At 35.6% G+C, this 22,500-nt stretch overlaps 2 protein-coding genes across 3 annotated transcripts in view; one reads left to right on the top strand and one right to left on the bottom strand.

Annotated features, from left to right (window-relative positions):
• LOC136841515 (thioredoxin domain-containing protein 12-like) overlaps positions 1–22,500 on the top strand; it is a 151,967-nt gene that overhangs the window by 8,097 nt on the left and 121,370 nt on the right. The gene's annotated exons all lie outside the window — the stretch shown is intronic.
• The window catches only part of LOC136841513 (junctional adhesion molecule A-like), a 77,239-nt gene continuing 77,125 nt past the window's right edge, over positions 22,387–22,500 (bottom strand). For both annotated transcript variants that reach the window (XR_010853974.1, XM_067108473.1), the window contains one exon: positions 22,387–22,500. This exon is cut by the window's right edge. The gene's annotated coding sequence lies outside the window, so the exon portion shown is untranslated.

Genomic DNA, 22,500 nt, shown 5'->3' with positions numbered 1-22,500 from the left:
CAACCCTTTAACAAAGTGACTTGGTGCATTGCTTCATCGCGTGAGACTTTCTTGACTTGTTTCTTTGATATCGATTAATGGCTGCAAGGAAAGAAAGAACAAGAAGAGTAAAAGAAAAAGTTGTGGGAAGGGAAAGTTCTGCAGCCTACGTAATTTTCTAAGTATTTTTAACTCACACGAGCCTTGCCTGTGAGACATGCTTTAAACAACTGTTCATTACTCTCTTCTCTTTACACGACGTAAACGTTCAAAGACTGTGAATATACCTTTAAAGAGCTCTGCCTCAGCACTTGTTTTACTACTTTTTTTACTCATTTCTCTACTCATAGGATTATTCCGTTCATTTAAACTCGCGCTGTTTTGTTACAGATTCAGTTCGGTGAGAACCATAGATTTTTTTCTGGATCATGTCAAGATTAGCGAACTCATTTGCAGCAGGGTTCGCTATTTTTTAGATTATTGTGTTCATTATTCTTTACATGGAATAACGGGTTCTTAAATTGTATTACGAACAATTAAGAATGGTACCAGATATTTGATCTCTAAGGCTAGTACTAAACAAGGCGAAATACATTTGATACCTCCATGCGCTAGTACTAAACACAGCGAAACAGTGTAGACGAATCACTTGTTCGCCGTGTATAGTACTAGACCTCATGGAGTTCGGACAGGAAAGGGTTGGCCATTCTTTACATGGGGATCATTGGGTTCGCTGTTCTTGACATGGAGATGTTGGGTTCGCTAATCTTGACATGATCGTTTTTTCTTATTATAAATGTAAAGATTCAGTTTGAAAATTACCTCATGACCGCGTAAATTACGTAGACAAAGATTTCCATCGTAAATCGTTTGTTTCCTTAAGCGAATGCATGCTTAATGACCCTTGATCAGTAACCTTATCCACAATTATCAGTTATTGCACAAAGTATAGACCTAGCTACTAAAATTTGGAAAGAGAGAGAGAGAGAGAGAGAGAGAGAGAGAGAGAGAGACTTGATCGTTACGGGACATTTTCTAGCAATTCTTTCTTGATTAAGGCGACTTTGAGAGAGAGAGAGAGAGAGAGAGAGAGAGAGAGAGAGAGAGACTTCATTGTTACAAGACACATTTTCCAGTAATTCTTTTTTTATTAAGGTGACTCAGAGAGAGAGAGAGAGAGAGAGAGAGAGAGAGAGAGAGAGAGAGAGAGAGACAGGGGGGACTGATTTAATCGTTGCAAGACATATTTTCTAGTAATTCCTCCTTGATTAAGGCGACTTTTGGAGAGAGAGAGAGAGAGAGGAGAGAAGAGAAGTTCATTCTTAGTTTCTTCATCACCTTTCCTCAACTGAGGCAGAAATCTTTATAATGTACGAAATGTTTTAAGCTTAAAAAGAAGAAAATTCCGTGAAAGAACACAACCAGACAACGGGGTTGGGAGAAGAATTAAATCACATTTCATTTGCGTAAAATGAATAATTTATGTGCTTATGGTATGTGTATGCTTTTAAATAGTAAATACAATGCTCTTATGTGCGTGTATTTCTCTACGAAAGTAAGATACATTGTCTTGCTAGAAAGCAAGAAGAAAGTTATTGCTTCTAATGAAATAGACTTGAACATAATTACATTTATATAACTGAATCACGAAAATATGGAACTTCTGAAATATAATTGTAGCAGGAAGATTACGATGGAAAGTGAAATGATGTAGAAAGAGTTTTTTGACTTACTGTCCTTTACTAAGCAGACGCAAGTCGAAAGGGCTCAGTACCACTCCGTCGTTTCACTTTCCCTCGTGGCATTGCCTTTGTTATACTTACATTTGTGTGGTGTCATAAATAGACTTCCATTTGTTAGTGGGATAACCAGATTTGATATTACCATAGACACCTCTCCCATTCGTGGCTATGCATTACAAAGTTAACTAATCGCATTAATAGTCCCTCAAATGTATTTTGATGGAGGTCAGCGACGTAATCCCTTTAGAGTATTGCTCTGCAATCACTTTAGAGTAGTGCTTTGTACGGTAGGGTGACCTATAAACAAACACTCATGTGGGGTAATTTTATTGAAGATTATTCTGAGTACCTCGTGAATAGAATATTTATGAGGCGCTTAAGGACTTCCAGGCATATGGATTTACGAGCACATTAATAAAAATGATAAGCAGCAAAGTTACCCGGTAGCTGGAGATCTATATAGATGATATATGAAGAGTCAAAATAGACGGTCATGTATGAATAACTGATTTGGATATATTATCAAGTCGATGTAAATGTATGATCAAATGGCCAGGCTCCATTAGGTGTGATTAATCTTTCGTGAGTGTATGATCATGTCAGCTAAAATGCATGATAAAGTTTACACAAGTGTGTGGTCATTTGTCAAGGGAATAAGTTGCTCTTTTACCCAGATGCCTTATTTTATGATGAATGCTTGGTACCTTTGCCCTGTGGGGGTGGAGGGGTTGGGGGGAAGGCTGAGAGTACGTTTCCTCTCAGGGTGCCGGGATGGGGCAGGTAATTACCCTCTTTCCAAGGTTCGTCTTTTATATTCCATCCTTCGCAGACCCAAACGCTCTAACGAAAATAGTCTTTGGGGGGAAAAAAGGAATGATTTTGGCACTGCAAACTCTTCCGGACGCGTTCCTAACAGGTTTGCGGATCGCCAAAGAGTGGGATTTGCATTCGGGCATGATGGAAAATAGGTTTTCCCATTTTTCCTCCCGAGGGAAGACTGTTTCCTCGGCGAAATATCTCTTACCCAGAGATAACATCGAGCGGTCTGTCTCTCTTTCTCTCTTTACCCCGTGCAATAAGATCCATCATACAAAGAGATTGCCGCCGCATAAAAGAAGGAATGAGTTTTGTATTTCTTCTTCCCGGGATCATCTCGGGGTTTTCGTGTCGCGTCCTTTCAAAGGGTCTGTCTCTGTACTGAGCGTGAAAGCTTTCTGGTTATTTTCACCCGAATGTTTTTTTCTTTTTTTTTTTTTCTTCGTGGTGTTTATTCATTTCCTCTCGATGAAACGCGCAGGATTATTGTGTCTGTATGTTCAACCCTGCAATTGCTTAGCTTCTTTTCTGGGTCTTATATACGTTTAGGTTTGCCTTTGCAAGCTTAATTCCTCGTTCATGGAATGGAATATAAAATTTAGGCCAAAGGCCAGGCGCTAGGACCTATGAGGTCATTCAAACCTGGAAGGGAAATTGACAGTAAGAAGGTTTGAAAGGTGTAACAGGAGGAAAACCGCGCAGTTGCACTACGAAACAATTGTTAGAGAAGGTGGACAGGCAGTTGGAAGAAAGAGAAAATGAACGGAGGTAAAGCAAGAGGAATGAAAGGGGTTCAGCTGGGGGCCAAAGGGACGCTTTAAAGACCCTAAGTAATGCCTACAGTGCACCACGTGAGGTGCACTGACGGCACTATTCCTTGTACGGGGAATTCCTCATTCATGAATATGCATCTAATGTAATCGTGCTGATATTTTGCCTGAAAACGCAGATAAGTAAACCTTTGACATCAAATTTTACTTTAAATCTAAGGGTGAAAGTGTCTTAACGTTTCTATGTCACTCTGGGAAATATCAGAATTAGTTAACATAAATATATAGTGTCATTGTTATGTATTCTGAATATTTATTGTAGATGATGATGTTTTATTAAACCAAAGCAGTATCATATAGACATAATACCTCGGACTGACTTCAAATTTATTATTTAACGAAGTTTTATATTATACATTTCATTTATCGATTAAACTATTTTTATGTATTAATGTTAACGTTTAAATTACATCTCAAAATAACTGGGAATTTTTCAAGTTCATGAAAGTGAGACGGACGGTCCCCCCCAACCTCCCCAAGGGGAATAGTGCCATCAGGGCACCTCATGTGGTGCACTGTAGGCATTTCTGTTAGTGTTTCTGCAGCGTGTCTTTGGACTTCTAGCTGCAACCCTTTCTTGTTCCTTTTACTGTACCCTCCGTTCATATTCTTCTTCCATCTTACTTTCCAGCCTCTCTAACAATTGATTCATAGTAACTGCTTTTGAGGTTTTCCTCCTGTTACACCTTTCAAACCTTCTACTGTCAATTTCCGTTTCAGCGCTGAATGACCTCATAGGTCCCAGTGCTTGTCCTTTGACCTAAATTCTATATTCAATTCACGTCTCGTGATTGGCAAAGCCAGATCAGTTTCCCGTCGTTCACTCTTCCTTCGGTAAGTAACAAATGTGTTTTTGAGAACGTGGGAGACTAATCTGAAAGGGAACTGGAAATGCGATGTTGACACTAATGTACGACTGTCTCTCTCTCTCTCTCTCTCTCTCTCTCTCTCTCTCTCTCTCTCTCTCTCTCTTGGTGCTTGTTTTCCTTCCTTCGTCCGTCTATGGTGCTTCCCCTCTTCATTTCCTTTTGGCCTCTCTCTCTCTCTCTCTCTCTCTCTCTCTCTCTCTCTCTCTCTCTCTCTCTCTCTCTGCACTTGTTCTCCTCATCGTTGTTTATCGGTTTGTGTCTTTCTTCACGCTCCTTTGGTACTTCCTCTCTCTCTCTCTCTCTCTCTCTCTCTCTCTCTCTCTCTCTCTCTCTCTCTCTCTCTGCTTGTTTTCTCTTCTCTCTCTCTCTCTCTCTCTCTCTCTCTCTCTCTCTCTGTTGTTTTTCCTTCGGTTTGGGTCTTCTATCGGTTTTCGCCGCCTTCCTTGCCTCTTTTGGTGCTTCCCTCTCTCTCTCTCTCTCTCTCTCTCTCTCTCTCTCTCTCTCTCTCTCTCTCTCTCTCTCTCATCATTTGGCTATCATGAAACTATTAGCTTCAAATGCTTCGTTATTCTGTAAGGTAAAGAAAGTTTTATAATACTCGAGTCTCGATTCTGTGCGCAGAGACCGCTTCCCGGGACTCATTTGTCTTCCTAATGCCATACAATCATTTTCATTTTATGTCGATGGAAAACGTTAACGCAAAATGAGAACGAGAAGAATGCGGTTTTCGTCAGGGGCTTGTGTGGTCTAGGGAATGTGGGTGAACATTAATGCTATATTGTAAAGCAACAACGTGTATAGAACGCGTTCCAACACGAACTGTGCGGACAACAGATTTTGTTAAAATGTACTGTTGAAATGATGTTCCTTATTATTATTATTATTATTATTATTATTATTATTATTATTATTATTATTATTATTATTATTATTATTATTCATACAAATCTCATAATCGCATGTCACTAAAATGGTGAAGAATTTCACAGTGGTGTAAGTACGGTATAAATATATATTTTAAATATATATACAAAATAAGAGCTGTCGAGAGCTCTCTTTTTTTATACATTTTTAAAATATAATATATTTACACACACCATCTTGGATTTCTTCACCATTATTATTATTATTATTATTATTATTATTATTATTATTATTATTATTATTATATATACAAAAGAGCTGTCGAGAGCTCTCTTTTTTTTATACATTTTTAAAATATAATATATTTATACACCATCTTGGATTTCTTCACCATTATTATTATTATTATTATTATTATTATTCAGAAGATGGACCCTATTCATATGGAACAAGCCCACGGGGGCCGTTGGCTTGAAATTTAAGCTTTCGTTCCCCACGAATCTTTAAGGGCCAGTCGTCCGTTCTCCACGAATCTAGAAAGGCCAGTCGTTCGTTCCCCTACGAAACTAAAAAGGCAAGTCGTTCGTTCCCCACGAAGCTCGAAATACCAGTCGTTCGTTCCCCACGAACCTAGAAAGGCCAGTCGTCCGTTCCCCACGAATCTAAAAAGGCCAGTCGTCCGTTCCCCACGAAGCTCGAAAGACCAGCCGTCCGTTCCCCCAAGAAACTAATTTAGAAAGGCCGGTCGTTGCATCTAAATACTGTGTTTTTATAAAGTTCCCTCCTATCTCTTTGCAAATGAAAAAACTTCTACTCTGAGATGATTAACGAACTTTCTTCTTGAATAACTGCAGTTTTTTTTTTTTTTTAAAGAAAAGCTTCGGCAGCAATACGGCATTCACGACATGCTTTCCGCAATAAAGGAGTCCATAAACATTTGGAGAAAGCAGGGAACATAGATCCTCTGAAGCTGTCATAGCTTCCCTCACTGCCATTAAATACGTCTTGAAATGGGATGAGAAGGAGAAGAAGAGAAGGAGGGCATTGCATCTCTCCCCATTTCCTCCTTCCCAGTTCTCCTTTACGATAATTCACTCGTTTCGCCGCCCCGCCCTCGCCCCCCCCCCCGCCGTCGCTACTACAGGCTCTCTTTGTGTCGTGTCATATAAAAGAAACAATCTTCTTTCGTCGGATGAGGAGAATGATAAGCGCGAATTTCAAAGAGCCGTCCACAGATGCTTGATATCCTCAATAATAATGTTCTCCATTCAAGAAGACGTTACTGGGGCACTTAACATTCTCACCGGGATGTTCAGGATAATTCCCTAAAGGATATTAAGGAGTGGGCATCGCTCTGTGTTGTATTCCCCCTCACTTCTACGTGGGTATGCTGTAGTTTCGAGGGGAGCGGTCACGCTGGAATACAGATTCGTGTTTAGTATTTTCATGGGACTCTTTATTAGGTTTTATGTAGTTCTCGGTTTTTGTGTGACGTAATTTTTGTTGTAGGGATATGAATATCTACAGTTTTTTTTCTCCAGTGTTCCTGATGTGAAAGTTGAGCCAGTGCTGAAATCAAGGAGCACTGTAGACGCTTTTCTGCTCGGGTGAGGCTGATGGCTATTTTGAATGTGAATGAAAATCGTTGTGTAAGTGGTTATGTATATATATATATATATATAGTGTGTGTATATATATATATATATATATATATATATATATATATATATATGTATATATATATATATATATATATATATATATATAGTGTGTGTGTGTGTATTTATATATGTATATATTCATATATATATATATATATATATATATATATATATATATGTATATGTATATATGTATATATAAATATGTATATACATATATATACATATAAATAAAGACAAAATTCTCTTTCCTTTGTGGATTTTGTCTATATTTATATATTCATCACGTTCCATATTTTCGTGATTCAGTTATACATATATACTGTATGTATATATATATATTATATATATATATATATATATATATATATATATATATATAAATATATATATACATACATTCATACATACATACATGCATACAATCTGCTCTCACAGCAATTTTGTTCACAGTCATAATAATCAACGGATCTACGTACATTGAAAACATCGACAATAATCCTCGGTTTTAGCACTGGCTCAACTTCCACACTGGAAACACACAAAAAAAAAAACAGATACATCTGTATAACAAAAGAGATTGGACCGAAAACCACATATAAACCTAATAAGAGGCCTATGAAAATCTTAAACACGAATTCGTATTCCAGCCTGACCGCTCCCCACGAAACTAGAAAGGCCACCAGCCGTTACATCAAAGAGACAGATATCCTACAGTGGAAGTGAGGGGGGAGTACAGCGCAGATGGAGTCCTTTACATCCTTCAGAGCAATGCCCCGGTCCTTAATATCCCACAGGGAATTGTCTTGAACATCCCGCTGGGAATATTAAGTAACGTTGTAATATCTCCTTGAACGGACAACATTATTATGAGAATATCAAGCGTCTGTGGACGGCTCTTTGAAATTGGCGCTTATCATTCCCCTCAGTCCGGGACAAGATTTTTTTTTTAACCACACAAAGAGGGCCAGTAGCAGAAACGAAGGACGGAGGAATACATATATACATACATACATACATACACATACATACATACATACACGTTCCATATTTTCGTGATTCAGTTTTACATACATACATACAATTGCCAAGGTATCGCTGTTTGAAAATATTGCATAAGACATAATTGTCGGTCTTTCTGTCCTGTGTATCTGTCTGTCTGTGTTGTGTGTGTGTCCTCGCGAAGGTCTGTCTTTCTGCTTGTCAGTTCTGTCTCTCTGGTCTGTCTACCTGTGTCTTCGAGAAGGTCTGTCAGTCCGCCTGTCTGTGTCCTTGCGAAGGTCTGTCTTTCTGCCTGTCAGTTTTGTCTGTCTGTCTCGTTGTCTGGTCTGTGAATCCGTGTTCTTGCGAAGGTCTGTCTTTCTGCCTGTCAGTTCTGTCTGTCCGAGTGTCTGTTTATCTGCTTGACTATGTCCCGGCGAAGAAGCACAAAACAAGGTTGTGATTCCAAGCAGCGTCCTTAATGCTTCCCAGCTTCTAAAACAGTGTGGGGAGAAAAAAGGGTCGCCCCCAAAAAAAAAACAAGAGACAAGATTTTAGGGATTGTTCCTGCTAATGGTTTCTCTGTTATGAGTCTTTTTAATGTTCTTTTTTCCTCTCCTACTTGTAGATTATAACATCTTCATTGTTCGTTAATGGAATCTGAAGTGGGTTTGTATCTTGAATATATATAGACTGCTTGATATTTTTTACTTTATTTATTTAGGAATTTTTTGTGTATTTATATTCATTGTTTGCTAATGGAATTTGGAGTCAGTTTGCATTTGGTATATAGATTTTTTTATATTATCTATTGTAAATGAAAAGTGGAGGAATTTTATGTGGTACTTAGGTTAGGAATTTTATATTATGTTTATATTCATTGCTTGTTAATGGGATTTTAAGTCTGTGTACCTCTTCTATATACACTGTTTGATATTTTTTACTTATTTTAAGTGAAAAGTGGAGGAATTTTATGTGGTATTTAGAGTTTTATTGAAGAATTTGATATTCATTTTTTTCTAACGGAGTCTGAAGTCTGTTTGCCTCTTCTATATAGACTGTTTGATATTTTTTTTACTTATTTTGAAAGAAAAGTGGTGGAATTTCATGTTGAATTTAGAATTTTATGTAGGAATTTTATGTGGTATTTATAGTAGATTTTATGAAGGGATTTTATGTGGTATTTAGAATTTTATGTAGGAATTTTATGTGGTATTTAGAATTTTATTGAGGAATTTGGTGGTGTTTAGAATTTTACAAAGGAATTTTATGTGGTATTTATATTCATTTCCAGGGGAAATTGTATTTTTACCATAAAGACCGGTAAATTCTCATGTTTCTCGGCAGCCTAAATTTTAAAAATCAAATCAATCAATCGTACAGATACAACGAAAACGGGAACGAGAAAGATTAGGGAAGAAGGGGGAGGCTTAAATACATAGGAATGGAATGGAATATAGAGTTTAGGCCAAAGGCCAAGCACTGAGACCTGTGAGGTCATTCAGCGCTGGAATGGAAATTGACAGTAAGAAGGTCTGAAAGGTGTAACAGGAGGAAAACCTCGCAGTTGCACTATGAAATAATTGTCAGGAGAGGGTGGAAAGTAAGATGGAGGAAAGGAAATATGAACGGAGGTACAGTAAAAGGAATGAAAGAGGTTGCAGCTAGGGGCCGAAGGGACGCTGCAAAGACCCTTATGTAATGCCTACAGTGCGCCACGTGAGGTGAACTGACAGCACTATCCCCCGCTGGGTTAAATGCATGGGGAGCTGTAGACAATTTCTGCCACTTTAAAGGATGGTTATAGGACTCAGGAAAAACAGAGACAAGGGAGAAAATTCCAAAGCTTCAAGAATTCGTGATTTTTCGATACTTTGTTTTTTAAGACTCGTTCTGAAATATATGTAATAGCTAAGGTATTTCTCTCTCTCTCTCTCTCTCTCTCTCTCTCTCTCTCTCTCTCTCTCTCTCATTTTTATAAAAAAACTGACTTCAGAAATAAAAAACTGTTCTGAAGTCTTGTTAATAGCTTATTCTCTCTCTCTCTCTCTCTCTCTCTCTCTCTCTCTCTCTCTCTCTCTCTCTCTCTCTCTCGGGGAATTTTGCCACGAAATCCTTCCGTAATGAGAAGGATACACTTCTCATTACCTTTTGCACTAATGATAATATCCTACTTATGATAATATCCTGCTTAAAAGCACCGCGTCATTAACAATAATTTAACTGATTCATTTTTGTCTGTGGCTGTTAACGTCAGCTAACTTTTCTGTAAATGTAACTGTCTTTTGTCTGTCTGTTAACGTCAGCTAACTTGCATGAAGGTAACTAGCTTTTGTCTGTGTCTGTTAACGTCCGATAACTTTTCTGTGAATGTAACTCGCTTTTGTCTGTGTCTGTTAACGTCAGCTAACTTGTCTGCGAATGTAACTCACTGTTGTCTGCGTCTGTTAACGTCAGCTAACTTTTCTGTGAATGTAATTCACTTTTGTCTTTGTCTGTTAACATCAACTAAGTAGTCTGGGAATGTGACTCGCTTTTGTCTGTCTGATGACGTCATCTAACTTGTGTGTAATGTAATTCGCTTTTGTCTGTGTCTGTTAACGTCAGCTAACTTGTATTTGAATGTAATTAGCTTTTGCCTTTGTCTGTTAACATCAACTAACTAGTCTAGGAATGTGACTCGCTTTTGCCTGTGTCTGTTAAAAATCAGCTAACTTTTCTGTGAATCTAACTCACTTTTGTCTTTGCCTGTTAACACCAGCTAACTTGTCTGTTAAATGTAATTCGCGTCTGTCTTTGTTAAATCAACTAACTAGTCTGGGAATGTGATTCGCTTTTGTCTTTGTCTGTTAGTGTCTGTTTAGAAGGACCTATTCCCGCCCCCTACTCCCCAAAACGGTCTCTCATGTAGAATAGTAATAATTATGAGGATGATGATAATAATCCACATGGTATTATTATTACAAATAATAGAAGTATAATATATATATATATATATATATATATATATATATATATATATATATATATATATATATATATATATATATATATATTACACAGCCTGCTTTAACAGGCCAACCCAGAAACAAATTCCTGTTGCCAATATAAAACATCCTACTTTCCAAAGGGGGAGTAACTTCAAATCCCTAACATATATTCCTGCCCTACAGAAGCCCACATCCTGAAGGATAATACATGCAAGCCCTAAAGAGGCCCTTATCTCCCTTCGACAGGAAGATGAACGTAGACCGTAAATAAGAGGCTTTTCAGTATAGACAGTTGGCTATAAATTCATAGATTTTATGAAGTGAAAAACGAATTTGTAGGAGTTTTAATGAAGATGTTGAATATGGAATGGGCCTTTTAACTTAGGCTTTTTTTAAAGTTTAAATGGGTTGTTATTATTATTATTATTATTATTATTATTATTATTATTATTATTATTATTATTATTTTAACAGTGGGCTTTATTCACTAAACGTGGTAAGGTGTGATACCCGAAATTATGAGGATACGCTGAAATATTATTATTATTATTGTTATTATTATTATTATTTATTATTATTATTTGTAGTAATAATACCATGTGGATTATTATTAACATTCTCATAATTATTACTATTCTACACGGCTTTTAAGGTAAACAATTTTCAGAACAACTCAAAGTTATGATGCCATTGGTTATCTATAACATTTCAGATTTTCCAACAAAATTTCCACAAAAAAGATGAGCCAATTAGAAGCTCTGGATAATATCAGGATCTTTGAAACCTATTTTCTCAGAATGAGACAAAATTGGCTCACGCCAGTTCGCCAAACTGGTCCGCTGGTATGGTGGTTAGTGTCGTGGCATGCCACTCAGATGTCGTGGGTTCGCGTCTCCCCTAGGGCGATGAAAAACTCACTGGCGCTGCATCATGTCCAGTTACTGCTGCGGTGTTGGGTCTGCGGTGGGGAGGTTGAAACCAACGTTCTTTGGAAGCTTGCATTTCAAGTCTGTGGTGCGTTTGTTCCATGTGAATAGGTTCCATTTATATAATAATAATAATAATAATAATAATAATAATAATAATAATAATAATAATAATAGGGACGAAATATAACTCCCGAACCTTGGGTGATGATTGCAACAGCTGATAATTACCAGTAACTACTAAGGCCTCCGTGGTCGCTTTGCATTGATCAGTTATGTGGTTCTGGGCTGTAAAAGGCTTCCTAAGCAATTATAAAAGGCTTCTAAGCAATTAGCCGTGAGTTGGTGGGGCTCAGTTAACGTTATTAGGAAGTTAAATTAATGGAGTTGTCTCGTGTCGTCAGCTCAGGTGTAGTTGGGAGGGAACTGAAGAGGTTTCTGTGTACGAGGCGTTTTTATTAATGAAAATCATTGTAATTTTGGGGAAGTTTGTTTTGCATGGACTGCTTTTCATGCATTTTACTTGTACTTAAATTTCTTGTTTTAATCATCTTTCGATAAATTTTTTATTTATTTATGTACGAGTTTTTGTACCGATGAGATTCATTGCGGTGAAGACTATGAAGAACATTCACGTTCTTTAAAGTGTGAGGATAAAATAAGACTATTCTTACGATAAAATTTTTATTGATTAATGTAAGAGTTTTTGTACCGATGAGATTCATTGCAGTGAAGACTATGAAGAACATTCACGTTCTTTAAAGAGTGAGGATAAAATGCAGACCATATTTTTTAGTGTAATTCTTGATATATTTAAGAATTCACTTAAAATCCTAAAGTTTTACGAGGCTTAATCATTTTTAAGTGTTTTTTTAACGATATACCGAGACTTAATCTTGAGAAATGGGTCTTTTTTATCCTCATTAATTGCGTTATTAAAGAATCTTGATCTGCATGTATTACTTTTCATACATTTTGCATGCTGTGTTCATGCTTTATCTATCTGAAGACCATTCGATAAAACCTGTGATTTTTCACATTGATATACGTGCGTGATTTTGCATGTTTCCGCTCATTATCATCGTTATGTTTAGTGTCCTAGCGCCTAATGATTGCACAGGGCTTCGATGAACTTTCAACGGGTATCTTACGTGTTTCTTGTCATTCAGATCAGTTTAATTATTATTAGTCTTGTTAGTATTTTGTTCTGCAGATTTCCTGGTTGCATCTTGAAATAAACAGTTAACTCTACCCAGAGAAATGTTCGGTCCATAAGTAAACACAATTCCCTTTAAAATCGAATCTTAGAGTAACTACGCTTACTATTAAAGTAAGCTTCCTTGGGTTATGTTTTGTAGTCACTAAGAGAGTTTAGCTTTATTCAAGGACAGTTTTTGTACGTCGATGATTGTTTAAACTTTACATCACATAAAAACATAGAACTGAATCACTTATCCTTATTTATATAAGTCAAGTAAAGTCAAGGGAACCATTGTAATTACATTTAATGGTTTTCTTTTTCAATCAGAAAAACACTAAATTTCACATCAGGTATCATTATTTCAATGGAGCACTTGATTCCTGTCCTCATTCAAAAGTGAATTTCACTTATGATTTTGACATTGTTTTTAACTTTTTTTTAAATAAAGAGAAGTTCCAAAAATGTAGTCATTTTAGGAAAGCAATTAAAATAAAACTTTTTAACTTCATTTAAAAGTTTTCTTATTTTATTTTTGTCATTATGTATTTATTTTTTTGAAATGGAAAACTTCACTCTTCTCCTAATGTGAAACAACTCCACTTATTAGCTTAAATTTTTATAAAACTGTTTTATATAAACTATATATATATATATATATATATATATATATATATATATATATATATATATATATATATATATATATATATATATATATATATATATATATATATATATATATATTTTTTATATATATTTTTTTTTTTTTTTTTTTGCGAGTCTTCCTTTTGTGAAACGCTTTTTCTGGTGATGTAATTTTCCTGCCCACGATAAATCTCATGAGGAAATTGTGAGAAACTTCTGAATGTGACAGAGATAAGGGGCCATTTAGACCAGGCAGTCAATTTGGGGACCGTGACTGATAGTATACTACTTCATTTTACTGACGCCCGAGTGACGTGCACTGGGAATCAAGTCCATTATCTGAGATATTTTCGTCCTACGCTACCTTGCTTTATTTTTCCGGAGGAAGTGCTGGCATGGTCTTGTGTAAGTAGGCTTATATATATATATATATATATATATATATATATATATATATATATATATATATATATATATATATATATATATATATATATATATATATATATATATATATATATATATATATATATATATATATATATATATATATATATTTATTTATATATATTAGAACATATATATATATATATTTATATATATATATATATATATTTAGCTAAGTATAATTGTCACGAAAGCGCTTGGTATTTAGTGACATATATTGTCAGCTATTTAGTAACATATAGCATATATATATACACATATTTATATATATACATATATATATATACATATGTCTTTTATGTGCATGTGTGTGTGTTTTCTCAAGTCAGGTGGCGTTTCATTCGATTTGTCTCAGTTTTGTACAGATATCTCTCTTGACGTAATATTGCTCCTTCGAAGCAGCCACTAAGACCGCCTTGTTAACTGCAAAATAATTAACCGATATAGAAGAGAAAAATATCGAAAAAGTTTTTTTAAATGATAGAGGGTAAAATTGGGTTTCCATTACAGCTGCAAAAACGCCCAAATAAATCAGGCTCGTTTTTGCGAAAATGGACGAAGTTCAAGAATATTCTCAAGTCAGTCTAGGACAGTAAAATATTTAAAGCGCCGTTGCAAGCTAGGAGGCAAGCGGAGTTTTGTTGCTGTGCCTGTCTCTCTCTCTCTCTCTCTCTCTCTCTCTCTCTCTCTCTCTCTCTCTCTCTCTCTCTCTCAGGTAATTTTTTTTTTTTTAGATTTGAAGATTCTTGTACCATGTGACATTGCAAGATAAGACGCAAGCAGAGTTTTGTTGCTGTGCCTCTCTCTCTCTCTCTCTCTCTCTCTCTCTCTCTCTCTCTCTGGTCTATTTTTTAGCTTAAAAGATCTTTTATCATGTGTATTCTTGTTCATTTCGAATCCCGATCTATACAATAAATTTCTATAATTCTTTGTTAAAAGATAATTTTTTTTTTTTTTTTTTTAGAAATGATGAGGAATATTAGATATAACATATTTTTTTATAGCTTGGATGGTTTACGAGTGGCAGGTTAACATTTTTGTTTTAAGTTGTCGAGCAGTGTTTTTTTTTGGGGGGGAGCAAGTTTTTTTTTTGTTCAAGGATTGTTGACCAATAAATTCAACTCCGGCGAATTATTTTCTCTTTATTCATATATATATATATATATATGCAAATATTTATATAATATATATATATATATATATATATATATATATATATATATATATATATATATATATATATATATGTTGGATTCCAGGTGCATATTTTTTCCTTTGTAATCCCCATCTGTCATTTATATGAGCTTTCTTTGTAAACTTGTTTTTATATTTCTTCAGTCTGCTAAGTAAAGGACGATAAGTCGAAAGGCCTTTTTAGCACTCCGTTATTTCTTTTCCTTCGTGGATTTTTGCCAGTTATATATACATACACACACACACACACACATATTTTTTATATTATCTATATATACAGTATATATATATATATATATATATATATATATATATATATATATATATATATATATATATATATTCGTTATTTGACAATAGCTGAACTCCCAAAACCATATTCTATTCCTTTCAATTCATTTTTATTTGTAAAATGAAAATCATTTATACTATCTTCTATTTTGTATTGTATAGGTCTTATTTTTATCATACATTATCATTATTTATGTTGTAAATGCATTCCCTTTCATGTTCAATTATGTACATCAAATTGATGTTATGTTTCATTATATTTACACAATTTTTCAGCCTTTTTTAAATGTTATTTCCATATCGTTTACTTATGGATATGATTTATATATATGTTTGTATATAATTTTCGTATATATATTATATATGTACAGTATGATATATAGTATATATATATATATATATATATATATATATATATATATATATATATATATATATATATATATATCTTAACACTGTATCACTTGTACTACCGTTCTTAAAGACTGATTCATGTAATTTTCGCTTGAAAATATGTTTGATATATTATAAAATTCTTACCAGAATCTTATTAAATTTTATCATTTCTCGACATTTTACCCAGATTTTACAAATAAAGAGAAAAATTAAAAACTTTTTGGCGTTTTGTGGTTGCAGTAATAATAATAGCTTTTATAAAGTATTTTCTGCATAACATCGATAATCTAGGTGTAATACACTTCACAATTAGACTTGCCGTCGTCCAGCTCGGGTCACTCTCTCTCGCTACTGGCCTATATCTAAGTCTGCTGAATGGAGGTACTCTAAGGTATGGGACGGTGCGTAACGTCTCGCGCTTTCAGGCTTCATTGTAACCCGTTGCTGCTATCACAGACCCACTCCATGTCATCTCCTTTATGTATGTTCTCTAGCTCTCTCTCTCTCTCTCTCTCTCTCCTCTAAATCATTGCTTATACACATTAGACCTATATAGAAGCAGAACACAAGGGATTGTCTCCTCTCTCTCTCTCTCTCTCTCTCTCTCTCTCTCTCTCTCTCTCAGTACTTTACGCTCCTAACCACATTAAACCCTTTCCTGCCTGGAAAAATGTACAAGATCTGCCCATGGCAACCTCTGGCGTTCTTTACAAACTTTGAAATCAACAGGTATTTTTGTTACATCTCTCAAGTTCCTAATTACGACGCTTGTCGAGAACACTTTTTTTGTGTGTTGAACACAGGTCTTGTTCCTCTTAATATTGTTTTCTTCAGTCTTCCGTAACTATAAAATTCTTAGTTTAATAATCTTGATTTTGGAATTCAACTTTTGGTGGGTCGTGATATTTGTCCACGTACATATTTCTGGGTCTTTCTTTTGATAAAAGGTACATTCTTTTTTGGGGATGAGGTTGCAAGCCGCGTGACCTTCTCCACCCTGGCTGCGACCCACCACAATCATCAAACCACCAACTACATGTTTCGTGAATCAGGTCAATAAAAGGAAATTTGATGTACAGGAAAGGACATTTGGTTCAGTCGTTGCGCCTCCCCCTTCCCTTTTAACACTTAGCAGCACCCCCCTCCCTTAAAAATATTCCCCTGTTCCAATGCCCCCTTCCTCCTCCCCTTCATCCCTTGGGATAGATCATGGATCCCCTGGTGATCATTCCTCTTCCAGAACAGTCATCAATTAAGTGTCCCTTTCAACAAAATTGGAACTCTCCGTTTTTTAAAAGCTTCCGTTATTGATGAATTCCTTGAGTCTGCAATGCAACGGCACGTTAGGAAACGTAATAAAGAAGTTTTTTCCTCCCTTATTCTGTCGTCGTTTGCGTCGATAGATAAAATTGCCACGGTACAGAGGCGCCATCTGTTATCTTGAGTCTGAGATCTGTTGGGGATACTCTCTCTAATTGTTTGCAGTATTTCAGGTCTTCTTGTTTTATCGCATGGGAAGCTGGGAGATTAGGTTCTTAAGTTACAGTGGTTAAAGGTTTGTAAAGAATGCTTCTCTCTCTCTCTCTCTCTCTCTCTCTCTCTCTCTCTCTCTCTCTCTCTCTCTCTCTCTCTCTCTCTCTCTCTCTCGCACACTTTTTCTTTGAAATGTAATACACAGTCTTGCGATCGGTACAAACGTTTACCTGACCAGTAATTTCAGATTCTCTCTCTCTCTCTCTCTCTCTCTCTCTCTCTCTCTCTCTCACACACACACACACACACACACACACACACACACACACACAAACATTTTCTTTGTCTGAAATGCACACAGTTTTGTGATAAGTGCAGAATTTTACCTGACCAGTAATTTCAGATTCTCTCTCTCTCTCTCTCTCTCTCTCTCTCTCTCTCTCTCTCTCTCTCTCTCTCACATTTTCTTTGTCTGAAATGTAATACACAGTTTTGTGATAAGTGCAAAATTTTACCTGACCAGTAATTTCAGACTGACTCTCTCTCTCTCTCTCTCTCTCTCTCTCTCTCTCTCTCTCTCTCTCTCTCTCTCTCATATACACACATTTTCTTCGTCTGTTAGAGTTTATATATTTTTGCAATCGATGCAATTTTTTACCTGACTGTAATTTCAGATTCTTCATATTTTCTTTCATCCGAATTTCCTGTGGAAATGTTAAATTAGAAAGTTGAAGGATCTGCCCTTCACAAACGTCTCCCCTTACCGTCTCCTTCGTGGCTGACGGGGATCTTACTGTCTCTCACTGGGTTGTCTCTCGTGGGTGGCGAGATTTTTCCCTTCTTTTCTCTCATATTACTGAGAGAAACCTCTCGTTTTTTTAAGGTAACTCAGTTTTAGATCCCTCTTTACTGGGTCTTTCAGTCTCTCTTATGGGGAACTGGATCTTTCCACCTCTCTTCTGGGCAACAGGATTTTCTCATCTCTGTTTTGAGCAACGGGATCTTCCCATCTTTCTTTTAGGCAGCTGGATCTTCCCATCTCTGCTTAGAGCAACAGGATCTTCCCATCTCTCTTTTGGGCAACAGGATCTTCCCATCTTTGCATAGAGCAACAGGATCTTCCCATCTCTCTTTTAGGCAGCTGGATCTTCCCATCTGTCTTCTGGACAACTGGATCTTTCCATCTCTGTTCAGAGCAACAGGATCTTCTCATCCTTCTTCTGGGCAACAGGATCTTCCCATCCCTCTTTTGGGCAACAGGATCTTCCCATCTCTGTTCAGAGCAACAGGATCTTCCCATCCATCTTCTGGGCAACAGGATCTTCCCATCTCTCTTTTAGGCAGCTGGATCTTCCCATCTGTCTTCTGGACAACTGGATCTAACCATTTCTGTTTAGAGCAACAGGATCTTCCCATCCCCCCTCTGGGCAACAGGATCTTCCTATATCTGTTCAGAGCAGCAGGATCTTCCCATACTTCTTCTGGGCAACAGGATCTTCCTATCTCTGTTCAGAGCAACAGGATCTTCCCATCCCTCTTCTGGGCAACAGGATTTTCCCATCTCTGTTCAGAGCAGCAGGATCTTCCCATCCCTCTTCTGGGCAACAGGATCTTCCTATCTCTGTTCAGAGCAACAGGATCTTCCCATCCCTCTTCTGGGCAACAGGATTTTCCCATCTCTGTTCAGAGCAGCAGGATCTTCCCATACCTCTTCTGGGCAACAGGATCTTCCCATATTTCTTTTGGGCAACAGGATCTTCCCATCTTTGCTTAGAGCAACAGGATCTTCCCATCTCTCTTTTAGGCAGCTGGATCTTCCCATCTGTCTTCTGGGCAACAGGATCTTCCCATTTTTGCTTAGAGCAACAGGATCTTCCCATTCCTCTTCTGGGCAATAAGGTCTTCCCATCTGGCTTTTGAGCAACTGAAACTTCCCATCTTTCCTCTGGGCAGATTGATGTTCTGACCTTTATTGGGTTCTCTCATGTACAACTTTGTTCCTCCCATACCTTTCACGGGCAACTTTCTCTTTACGTATTATATGCGCTCTGTCTCTCTTAGGGGCAACTTGATCTTCCTTTCTTTCTTACGGGAAATTTAATCATCCAGTCTCTCCTGTATCGTTCACTATCATATTTAATATGAAGTGTAAGAGGAGTTTTGGGTCTAGATTTTTTTAGACAACGTAAAAATGGCCCCTAAGACTTACTTAGTAGTAGTTTAGTTTACATGAGCAAATAACAATTAATCAACAGTGTTAAGAAAGCCACAGGATTTGGTGCCTCGAAATCATTTTTGACTTGTGGTAAATATTTTATTTTTCTTATAAGAGCAAAGACTAGCGGGACAAGCAACTTTATGCCATTTTTTTTTAGCCCACACCTAAAGAAAGTGAGAAAAATTAAAAGAGAAACAACGATTGGCTAAACTCATAGAGGAAACCTTTTGTGTGTGTGTATATATATATATATTATATATATATATATATATATATATATATATATATATATATATATATATTATACATTATATATATATATATATATATATATATATATATATATATATATATATATATATATATATATATATATATATTATTTTATTTGTACTTGCTGGCCTTATTAACAATTTAATTATAGCCTGTTTTTTTAAGTTTTAGTGGAGTTCATTTTTTAAGAATTCCCAAGGAAGGGAAGCATTTATGTGGACATGGTCTGGGAATTCATTTTGAAATCGTAATGATGACAACAAGAGCCCTTTAAAATCTCAAATATTCTGGAGTTCGTTTTCGAAATCGTCATCCTCACTGAGATTCTGAATTTATCTGTCAATTAGATCTCGGCTATTAAGGAAATATGAGGCCTTGCCTGAACATTATTAAATATTAAAATATTACCAAAGCTCGAAGCATCGAATAATGGATTTTCAAAATTCTGGTACAATTTTTTCGTTTCATGTCCTTTGAAGTTTCTCGATTTCTTTCATAAAAAAATGAGGAAATTGGGGATCTTTCCAACATAAAACCCTGTATTTTAGTTTTCTGTAAAACTAAAATACTTTTTCTGTCCGCCCTCAGGTCTTAAAAACTACTGAGGCTAGAGGGCTGCAAATTGGTATGTTAATCATCCACCCTCCAATCATCAAACATACCAAATTGCAGCCCTCTAGCCGTAGTAGTTTTTATTCAAGGTTAAAGTTAGCCATAATCGTGCGTTTGGCAACTAATATATAGGACAGGCCACCACCGGGCCGCATATTCCCCAACTGTTATGGTTCGGCCAGACGAGTGGGCGCCTCGGTTTTTTTTTTTTTTTTTTGACATGCTTCTTGGTTAGGTTAGGTTAGGTTGGGTTAGTAGGATAGTTCAAGGAAATTTCTATTGTATTTTGGGCGTGGTAAACATACTGAGATTATTTTCAAGAAGATTCTATGGTTAGTTTTTAAGATACGGCGTCCAGCTTTTTTCGGAGAAGGCCCCGAACCATATTCCATATGCCAACGGCCCGTGGTTAAAGTTTCATGGGCCGCGGCTCATACAGCATTATACCGAGACCACCGAAAGATAGATCTGTTATCGATGGCCTTGATTGTACCCTGTACAGAAAACTCGATTGCGTCGAAAAAACTTCGCCGCAGTTTTTACTTGTTTATTTCTATCTTTCATCTATTCCTGGAAGTCCAAATTGTTTCATTGACCGAAGTTTTTAGCTATATTCTTAAGAATTCGTTCCGTAAAGAATATCTTTATTTAAATAGAATAAGTTTGATAAAAGTTCAGGTAAAATCAAGTTAGTAATTTAATATATGTAATTCATGAAGATTGCATTTAACGAAATAGAAATAATCCGATAATACCTAATAGTGAATGAAATCCAGAAAATTGAATTCCTCAATTCAATAATTTGTCATCAGGACTCAATTCAGCATCGTAAATCAATTCAATTCTTATTAATTTCCATTACCGAAGTAGAATTGATTTGATAAAATTGAAGGGTGAATAAACTGAGGTCAGTTGAAATCATTATATTACTTTATTTAGTATCAGAAATCAATGTAACACTGAGTACATAAAAAGAAATCAAATCAGTACAGTGACATGGATGTACAATGATAGTGAAGCCTGTGGTAGTATACAAAGCATATAGTATTTATATATAATGAACATCACATTGTTGATCATTGGTTTTTTCATTGTATTTTTTTTTTTCAACATCTGACTTCTTCAAACACATAAACATAAAGCACTACATCATCGTACACTTTTTTTGTTTTTTGTTTTTTATTTTTTATTTGTTTCAGTTATTTATCACCTTTGTCTTTTATCATAGACACGTTTTTGTTCTTTTATGTGCAAATCTTTATGTCATTTTTCCCATAATTGCCTTTCAAAAAATTATCATTTTTTATTTCTTTGTTTTGTGTTTGGATTGTTTATATTCTTGCTTTTCTTGTTACAAAAAACGCCCACTTTTGTGTTTATTAACAGACCTTGGTTTCATGACTGAAATGTGAAAAATATTTCCAGTTTTTTAAATTTTATATTTGTGAATGAAATTTCCCATAGTTTCATATCCGATGTCCAAGTCCTCATCACTATTAATCTCGACCACTATCACCATTTATCATTTCCTGTTGCACCATTATCAAAATCGTTATCACCCCTGTCATTATCATCACCTTTGTGATAACCATTACCATCACCAACATTACGAACACTTCCTTTATCAAGTTCATCACTCTCACCATCACTGCAGCAGCCATCATTGTGCTTCAAGTTTTCCGTTTGCAAAAATATTCCATTTTTATTACGCAACTTGAAAAACCGCGAAGGATTACTCGGTTTTCCATCATACCATCCCCAGTGACAAGTGGGCGAATATCAGCTTTTAACTCATCATGCCCCAACTTTGTGAAAATAACTTTTGTGAACAATTTTTTCATGATTTTACTGCGATGTATATATATATATATATATATATATATATATATATATATATATATATATATATATATATATATATATGTAATATATATCTAAATTTATATATGAATATAAATAAATACATATATATAGATATATATATATATATACATGTATATCTTTTTCTACAGGGATTTGAACACCACTTTCATCGAGATATCTTTCAGTATCTTAATATGTTTTCACAGTGACAATTACCTTTAATGGTTTT

Source organism: Macrobrachium rosenbergii, chromosome 9, assembly GCF_040412425.1.
Source record: "Macrobrachium rosenbergii isolate ZJJX-2024 chromosome 9, ASM4041242v1, whole genome shotgun sequence".
Taxonomy (NCBI): domain Eukaryota; kingdom Metazoa; phylum Arthropoda; class Malacostraca; order Decapoda; family Palaemonidae; genus Macrobrachium; species Macrobrachium rosenbergii.
This window is presented reverse-complemented; position numbering and strand designations above follow the sequence as displayed.